We start from the raw sequence: 8297 nt of genomic DNA on the forward strand, positions 1-8297 counted from the left end.
AAATCCAACAGTGACCAAGAAATAACAATAAGTGTTTACAAAGCACTTTCATGCAAGAGCCCAGTGGTGTTATCAACATAGACCTTACTGTCCCTGTTTACAGATGAGGAAAACTGAGACTCGTAGAGTTTAAGTACAAGTAGGGAGCAGCAAGAACAAAATCAAAACTCAGTTCTTCTGACCCCCAATTCATGGTTCTCTATCATTAAATAATGTTTAAGAATTTAAGGAACTGTTGGAAATGCAAATCAAAACCACAATGAGATATCACCTCACACCTGTTAGAATAGCTATTATCAAAGAGACAAAAAATAACAAGTGTTGGCAAGGATGTGGAGAAAAAGAAACCCATGTACACTGTTTGTGGCAATGTAAATTGGTGCAACCACTATGGAAAACAGTATGGAGGTTCCTCAAGAGATTAAAAATACAACTACCGTATTGAAGGAAATGAAAACACTAACTCAAAAAGATATATGCACCCCATGTTCACTGCAGCATTATTTACAATAGCCAAGACATGGAAACAACCTAAGTGTCCATCGATGGATGAACAGATGAAGAAGTGGTAAGTTGTGGTATATATATATATATTCCATTATATATATTGGAATATATATAATACATATTATATATATTGGATATATGATATATATTATATATAATGGAATATATATATAATAAATATATCATATATATATAATGCAATATACATTATTCGGCCATAAAAAGAAGGAAATTCTGCCATTTGCAACAAGATGAATAGACCTTGAGGGCATTATGCTAAGTGAAATGTCAGATAGAGAAAGACAAATACCATATGATCTCACTTTAGGTGAGATCTTAAAAAAAAAAAAAAAAACTGAACTCATAGATACAGAAAATAGATTGGTGGTTGCCAGAGGCAGAGGGTGGGGGGTGGGCGAAATGGGTGAAGGAGGTCAAAGGGAAAAACTTCCAGTTACAAAACAAATAATTCCTGGGGATGTAATGTACAACATGGTGACTATAGTTAATAACACCATCTTGTATATTTGAAAGTGGCTAAGAGAGTAGATCTTAAAAGTTCTCATCACAAGAAAAAAAATTTGTAACTAAAAAAAAGAATTAAAGGAACTGTTAATAGAAAATGATACCACATGGTTTAATAGTCTAACTGTACACTATTTGTCAAGGTATTTATCATAAAAAGCCTATGACATTTTACTGGAAATCCAGTTGTTGATTATATAATTAGTAGTGAGTAGAAAAAAATGTAGACTGTTGAAATGGCACAGAATGGGTTTGAATATCTCTGGTTTGGGCAAGTTATTTAATGTCATCAAACTTCAATATCCTTCACTGTCAACAATAAATAGTAATACTTGCCTCATAAGCTTCAACAAAATAAGATACTTTAAGTATTTAATGCAGATCCTGGTACCAAATAAATGGTAGCTCCCTTACTTCCTATTAATAAGACAGTATTTGGAGGGTTATCATGCAAAGAACATGTTTTCTCTCAAGGAAATGTCTCGATCAAGGTCAAAGTCATAATATGCAGCTGTGGACTGCCTTCACACCCACACAGGGCTGCTGGGCACGTCAGTGAGCACACTTATTGCCCACTTACTCCTAGAACTCAATGGAGCAGGAACATTCCTCTGCTTGAAGGGGCACATTTCCCTCTGGCTTGTCGTGTGGCAGGCACTTCTGAGCACTTCGTGCCCACTGCTGACTTAGTGGGAGTTTTGCATGTGGGAAGCAGGAACAATTTGCTATAAAACCCCTGCTGTGGATCAGAGAAGGTTATTTTACCATAAAAGGAGCAAATTACTTGACTTCTTTAATGGCATCCAGATGATTTTCTCCTTTTCATTTTTAAGCTTTGCTTACAATTCCACAGTATTTCCTAGCAGCACAGGCCTGACTTGGCACTCTCCATGGCTTCACCCGTTGTAAACAGTGTTCACAGGGCATGAGCTTTCTGGCTGTGCCTTTTTAATTTCAGAATTCCATTTTATATGAATGCCTTACATATGGATGAATGCTATGTAGTTTACAAAGTGTTTAATGTATATTAGTTCACAGAATTTTAAAGCTGGATGCATTGACTAGGGGTCAGCCAGACACTTCTGTAAAGGCCCAGGTAGTAAATATTTTAGGCTTTGCAGGCTGTATAGTTTCTATCTGCTGCAGCTGCTTAACTCTGGCCTTGTAGCACGCAAGCAGCCGCAGACAATGTGTAAACAAGTGGGCATGGCTGTGTTCCAATAGAATTTTATCTGTAGACACCCAAATTTGAAATTCATTTAATTTTCACATGACAAAATAATCTTTAAAAATAATTTTCCCTTAGCTCACAGGCTGTACAAAAATAGGCATAATTTGTCTATCCCTGAACTGGAAAATTATATTAATAGAATCAGTGTTGGATCTGCTGGAGACTTATAGAGCTTCTCAGGACCCTTGATTTTATAGCTCAGATTCTGAAGCACAGAGAAATTAGATATTTTCCTCAATAAGTCTTACAGCTAGCGAGGAGGAAGACAGAGCATAATCCCTTCTCCTGATTCCTGAATCAGATTTTTTTAAACCGTGTCATTCTTCAGTAATCACCATGACTTACACACGTCCATGCAGGCATCTGTGATGAATGTGTAATTAATCTGTGGACATAAATATCTGTCTCCCAATTAGCTCTTCTGACCTCAACTTGGAGAGACTTGGACTTTGCAAAATGACTTCCTCAGCTGCATTACTAGCAGCCTCCTATTAGGGTCAAAGAAAGCCTGCGAGACTTCTCTCTCATGACTTATACTGCTATGTAAGTAGAATATTAGAATTTTTGAGCCAAAAGGGTCCTTGGAGATTTTCTTGTCTCATATCATCAAATTATATGGGGGAAATTGAGGCCCAGAGAGCCTAAAGGAACTGCCCAACATTGCTCATTGGCAGGATCTAGAAGCCAGGTCTTTGGATCCCCAGTACAGACCTGTTTCAATTGCACCATATTGCCTGACACAATAGTTTATGAAAAGGAATGTGTGAAAATTAATAAACGGAAACCTCATTTGAAATGGAGTAGGGAGACCAGAAAAGAGAACTCTGAGGCAGGTGCCACTCAAGCACACCACTGACCCCAAGAGGAAGAGAGGTCCCTTCCATCTCCGACAGGAAGTGGTACCACTTACTACCCCAGCAGAAGGAAGGAAGAAATTCCTCCTTACCCAGCAACAGCTCAGCCAATGAGAGACTGCCATAACTCAGCCAATGAAAAGCCACTACACTTCAAACTCTCAGTCTCCTCCAATGGGCTCTTCCTTTACAACAGCCCCACCTAACTTCATAAAAGAATGGTTTCTCTCCTTTGTCTGGATTTGCTGTGTTGTTCCCCACAGAGGGCGTGTTTAGAATTGCAATTCTTTGCTATTCTGGAATAAACCCATTCTTCTGGTAAAGTAACTGGCTGTTTATTTATTTTAGGTCAACAATGTTATTACTCATAATTAAAGCATGCCTTTTGTGTTAAAGTCCAGAGAACATAGTAATTACCAACTCATTCTTATATATCAGGAACTATACTAGACATACATAGATTACATAATTTAATCCTTTCCTTATTTATCTCCATTTTACAGATCAGGAAGCTGGGGCTTGAAGAGCTTACAACAATTTATTTCATGTTACATCGCCAGTAAGTGACAGAGCCACAGTTCAAATCTACTTTTCTCTTTAAAATCTGAGCTCTTCTCTTTCCATGTCATCTCTCTTGGGTGCTTTTGTTCTAAGCCACAGAAATCACAATGGAAACTGGCATAAATTACAAGAAGAATTTATTGGGGCAGGGGATTGAAAAGGGGAAGTGTAACTTCAAGCATCATTCAAGCAAAGCTCTATGATCCCTGGCTCTGACTTCGCTGGCTTGTGGGCTAAGATCTCAGCTGGCTTTGCATCCTCATTCACATCCAGCAAGGACAAAGGTGAAACCAAATCATCTATTGAACAAACATCACGATCCTGGGGCTCTGAGTGGACCAAACTCTGGACTGCTCCATAGGCTGCGGATGGAATTAATCCTCAGAGCCCATCCCTAGAGCTGGGAGTGGGGTCAATCTACCGCAAATGAACTGCTGTCACATATGGAAGGAAGGGGTGCTCCCTCTGGAAAGGAAAATCTGGAGGCTGTTAGAAAAAGGAGAAGGGAAGAATGAATGTTTCATTGTCAACCAATGAATTTACTTTACCACCTCCATATCTACTCCACATTTATTTAATTGATACGGTCAAAGATACAAAACTGGCAGCATACACCGTGGTGTCCTCGAATGCTTGCTTTAACGTGGTGGGGGAAGAATTTCTCAAGGTACATTATACTCACCAGTCTTCAACAAGCACCTTTGGATACTTGCCTGCGCCTCTGGCATTAAAGGAAAAGGTATCAGCCTATCAAGGCAGGGTCTTCCCAAAAAGTATTTGAGCTTTTCCTGGTGGCTAAATCTGCACTTACCAGGAAGAAAGTAAAGGGACTAACAGTGACCCAATCCTAGTCTTATAACTAGGACTGTCATAACTATCCTAGTCTTTATAACTAGGGGTTCTTTATAATTCAGTCTCCCCCTTATCTGCCCAGCTCCAGTGCCAGGATCTCAGACATCCCCCACCACCCCTTTTCCAATAGCACCCATCACAACAGGCTGCAATGGCTGTTTATGTGTCTCGTGTCTCCACTGGATCTCAGTCCCCTTAGAGAAGGACCATTTTTCACCCATTTTTGGTCCTCAGCCTGGAGTAGCATCTGACCCACAGGAAGGGAATGACTGCAACCAGATGATCAGCGCTGGCTCTGAAAAGAGGGCTGAGCCCAGGGAATCCTGGTGAGGTCATCCAGCCCCTCTGAACCTCCCCTTCAACGAAATGAGAGAATTAACAATATCTGCTTCAGATGATTATCCGAAAAGCTTGTTATAAAATGTAAAGTGATGACAATGCTATGTCTTTCAATTTTTCATTAATTCTAAGATGCACATTTTCTCATATTTTAACATATCTGAAAAAGAGATTCTGAATGTTTATGTCTCCCCTAAAATTCGTATGCTGGAACCTAACACCCAAGGTGATGGTACAGGAAAGTGGGGCCTTTGAGAGGTGCTTAGGTCATGAGGGTGGAGCCCTTATAAATGAGATTAGTGCCCTTATAAAAGAGACCCCACGGAGTTCCCTAGCCCCTTCCGCCATGTGAGGTTACAGCTAGAAGACACTGTGTATAAACCAGAAAGCAGGCCCTCACCTCACACTGAATCTACCAGTGCCTTGATCGTGGACTTCCCGGCCTCCTAAACTGTGAGAAATAAATTTCTGTTGTTTATAAGCCACCAAGTTTATGGAATCTTGTTATAGCAGCCCAAATGGACTAAGACAATTCTGCAATCCAGGTATAAGTATGCACCATAGTTTAATTGACAGTGCTTTTTTCTTATGTCTTATGTACTATATCTTAGTATTACATAAAATAATGGTGAATCTTACAATCAAAGGTGACTGGTAGTCAACAAAATATGATGTTGATATCCATGCAGTATTCTTCCTCTGACAAATGCTAAGAATCAATTGTTTTGTTTGTCAACCTTAAGACATTCCCTCTACATCCCTCATGGCATCCTGGCATCCCCATCCATTTACATTCTAACTGTATCCAAATTTTTGGGAAATTATTATTATTTTATTTCCACATACACCGGTTATAGTATTTAGCACTTAATCTTACTTGCCTTTTCTTTCCATTACCATCTCACCACAACCACCACCAAGACTTAAGTAACGGGAAGAACTCTGCAGTGTTTTGGAAAGAATAATTTTAGTTCTAGTCCCGTTTCGTCACTAATTAGTTACATGTCTAATCTCTGTCATCTGCAAAATGGGGGTTCCAGTATTTACCCCACAGCTACGCAAGGTGGAATGAGATCATGTATGTGGATGTCCTTTAAAATTACTGCATCTGGAATCCGATGAGCAGAGAGGCCTCCGTTCCCTCTGTAGTTTTACCGGTCTTGGACAGCTTCCAAAGGCAACACTTCCGAAGAAAGGGTGTCTTTTAAGGTGCATTTGATTACTTCCCATATTCACCCACATGATCGCTGGGATGATTTCTGTTCTCCAAACATTGACAAGACATGGAAAACAAAGTGACTAATTGTTACATTTGACTGCACCCAGTTTCCAGTAAGGACGTGAACTTCATTGCTTTAGATGTCAGTGTCCCCCTGACTTAGCCGGTCCCAGCAGGAACTGCTTCCTTTGCAAGGGCCTGCTAGGGGAGCCTTATCTTGATGTTTTTAAGACAATGCAAGCTTTAACTTGAGATTGTGAGTTTCTTTCAGTGTTTCTTTCAGTGTTACTTACCAGAGACAAGCTCCCTCTTATGTTCGGTGTTAAAGTGGTACTCACTTATATGTGGTTTTCTTCACCTTTTTCTTTGTGCTTTCCCCACTTTGCACACCATTAAAAATGAGTTTGTCTTTTACTTGGTTTTAGGCTTAAATTATGGAGTGGGAGGGGGATGAACATTAGGACACGAATAGATATGTAGCATTCACTTGGTGCTCAATTTACACACATCACCTGGTTTCTATAAACATCCCACAGCAATCTGAGAAGGTTTAGTATCTATGTTTGAGATGATGCTGAGGCAATTTATCAGAGATCATAGAATCAGAACTGGACCCAAACCTCCTGAGCACAGACCCTCAACTTTTTATTTTTGGTTTTTGGTTTTGGTTTTGTCTAGGTAAAAGGAGAAGGGGAGTAGGGAAAAATGGTGTTTGAGCAGACATTTGGCATTATATTTTTAATCCTCTTAATCTGGAGGTCATCTTCTTCTACTTTCTGTGTTACTTTATTTCATATTTTATTCCTGAAAATGAACTTGTCAGTGAATCATTTTCCTTTACATTTTTCTGGAACAATTCCAGATTCTTATGGCATTACAGAATAAGTCTCTAGCTTAAAGGCATTCCATAAAGCAGACAGACAGCCTTAGGGAAGAAGCCAGGGATAAATTACATGAATGAGATAGTACAAAGCTGCTAGTAAAACCTACAACGCAGGTAAAAGGCTGAGGGTATAATTTGCTGACAAAGTTATTTAGCAGTAACTACCAAGAACTAAAAATATAAAAAATGAAAAAGTATATATTATTTATTTAAATTGCAAAAGTAAGAGAGACTTACCTAAAGAGGAAAACAAAAATAAATTTCCAATCCTGAGATTTATTTGATAAATCATCACAAAGAAAGTATTTCTTTTTGACCTTAGAGTGTGTTTTCCTCAGACAACGAAAAAAGATTACATTCTACATTGGCCAAACCTTACCTGTGATAAAATTTGGCTATTTTATTGTTTTACTACTTTTACAGTAAAGTTTTTTTTTACTTTTGTTATTTTTCCTCTCTGAAGAGTAAAAGAAATTCCTGAGAAGTCTTTGTATGATAAAAGAAAAAAATTAGTCTCTGAAATTAACTAGAAATCTTAGATTCACAGATAGAAAAAACTTTATATTCCCAGTTTGTCATAAAAACCATAATAGTTTAAATGATTTAAGAACATAAAATAGGGCCGGCGCTGTGGCTTAGCGGTTAAGTGTGCGCGCTCCCCTGCTGGCGGCCGGGTTGGCATGCCGGGTGCACAGGGACGCACCGCTTCTCTAGCCATGCTGAGGCCGTGTCCCACATACAGCAACTAGAAGGATGTGCAACTATGACATACAACTATCTACTGGGGCTTTGGGGGAAAAATAAATAAATAAAATTATTAAAAGAAAACATAAAATAAAATGAAATTTCCAGGATAATTTTTGGTTAACAAAAAGAGTGAGATGCAGAAAATATATCTGGAGAGAAAGAGGGAAGAAAATGTATATGAAAAGTTAGGCAAGTGCTTTATTAAAGAAGTTATTTCTAAGATATCATTAAGCAGGGTTTCTTTTGGGAAATCTGCTTTAACAGAAAGCAGAGCACCGTTTATATTTTATTTATCCTTTCCTTCACGTTCATTAATTGCCTCTTCAGTGAAGCAAAGTGGCATTTTCCCGGGGCAGGTAAATCCCATTATAAAATGCAGCGGAAAGAAAGATGCTTCTTTGGTCTCATCTCCTCGCTCCTGAGGGGCCTCTGTGTCTCGGGGGACCCGTGTCCCGGAAAGTGTACAGCACGGGCTTTCCCGCGCGCAGTCAGGCTGCCCCGCGCGCACGGTGCTGCGAGGACCGCTGGCTGCACACCACGCGCTATTCAAGTCCCCTGGCTTTACGGTGGAAATGCCCA

This window comes from Ceratotherium simum, chromosome 31, assembly GCF_057802395.1.
Source record: "Ceratotherium simum simum isolate JZ-2026a chromosome 31, ASM5780239v1, whole genome shotgun sequence".
In the NCBI taxonomy this organism is placed as follows: Eukaryota; Metazoa; Chordata; class Mammalia; order Perissodactyla; family Rhinocerotidae; genus Ceratotherium; species Ceratotherium simum.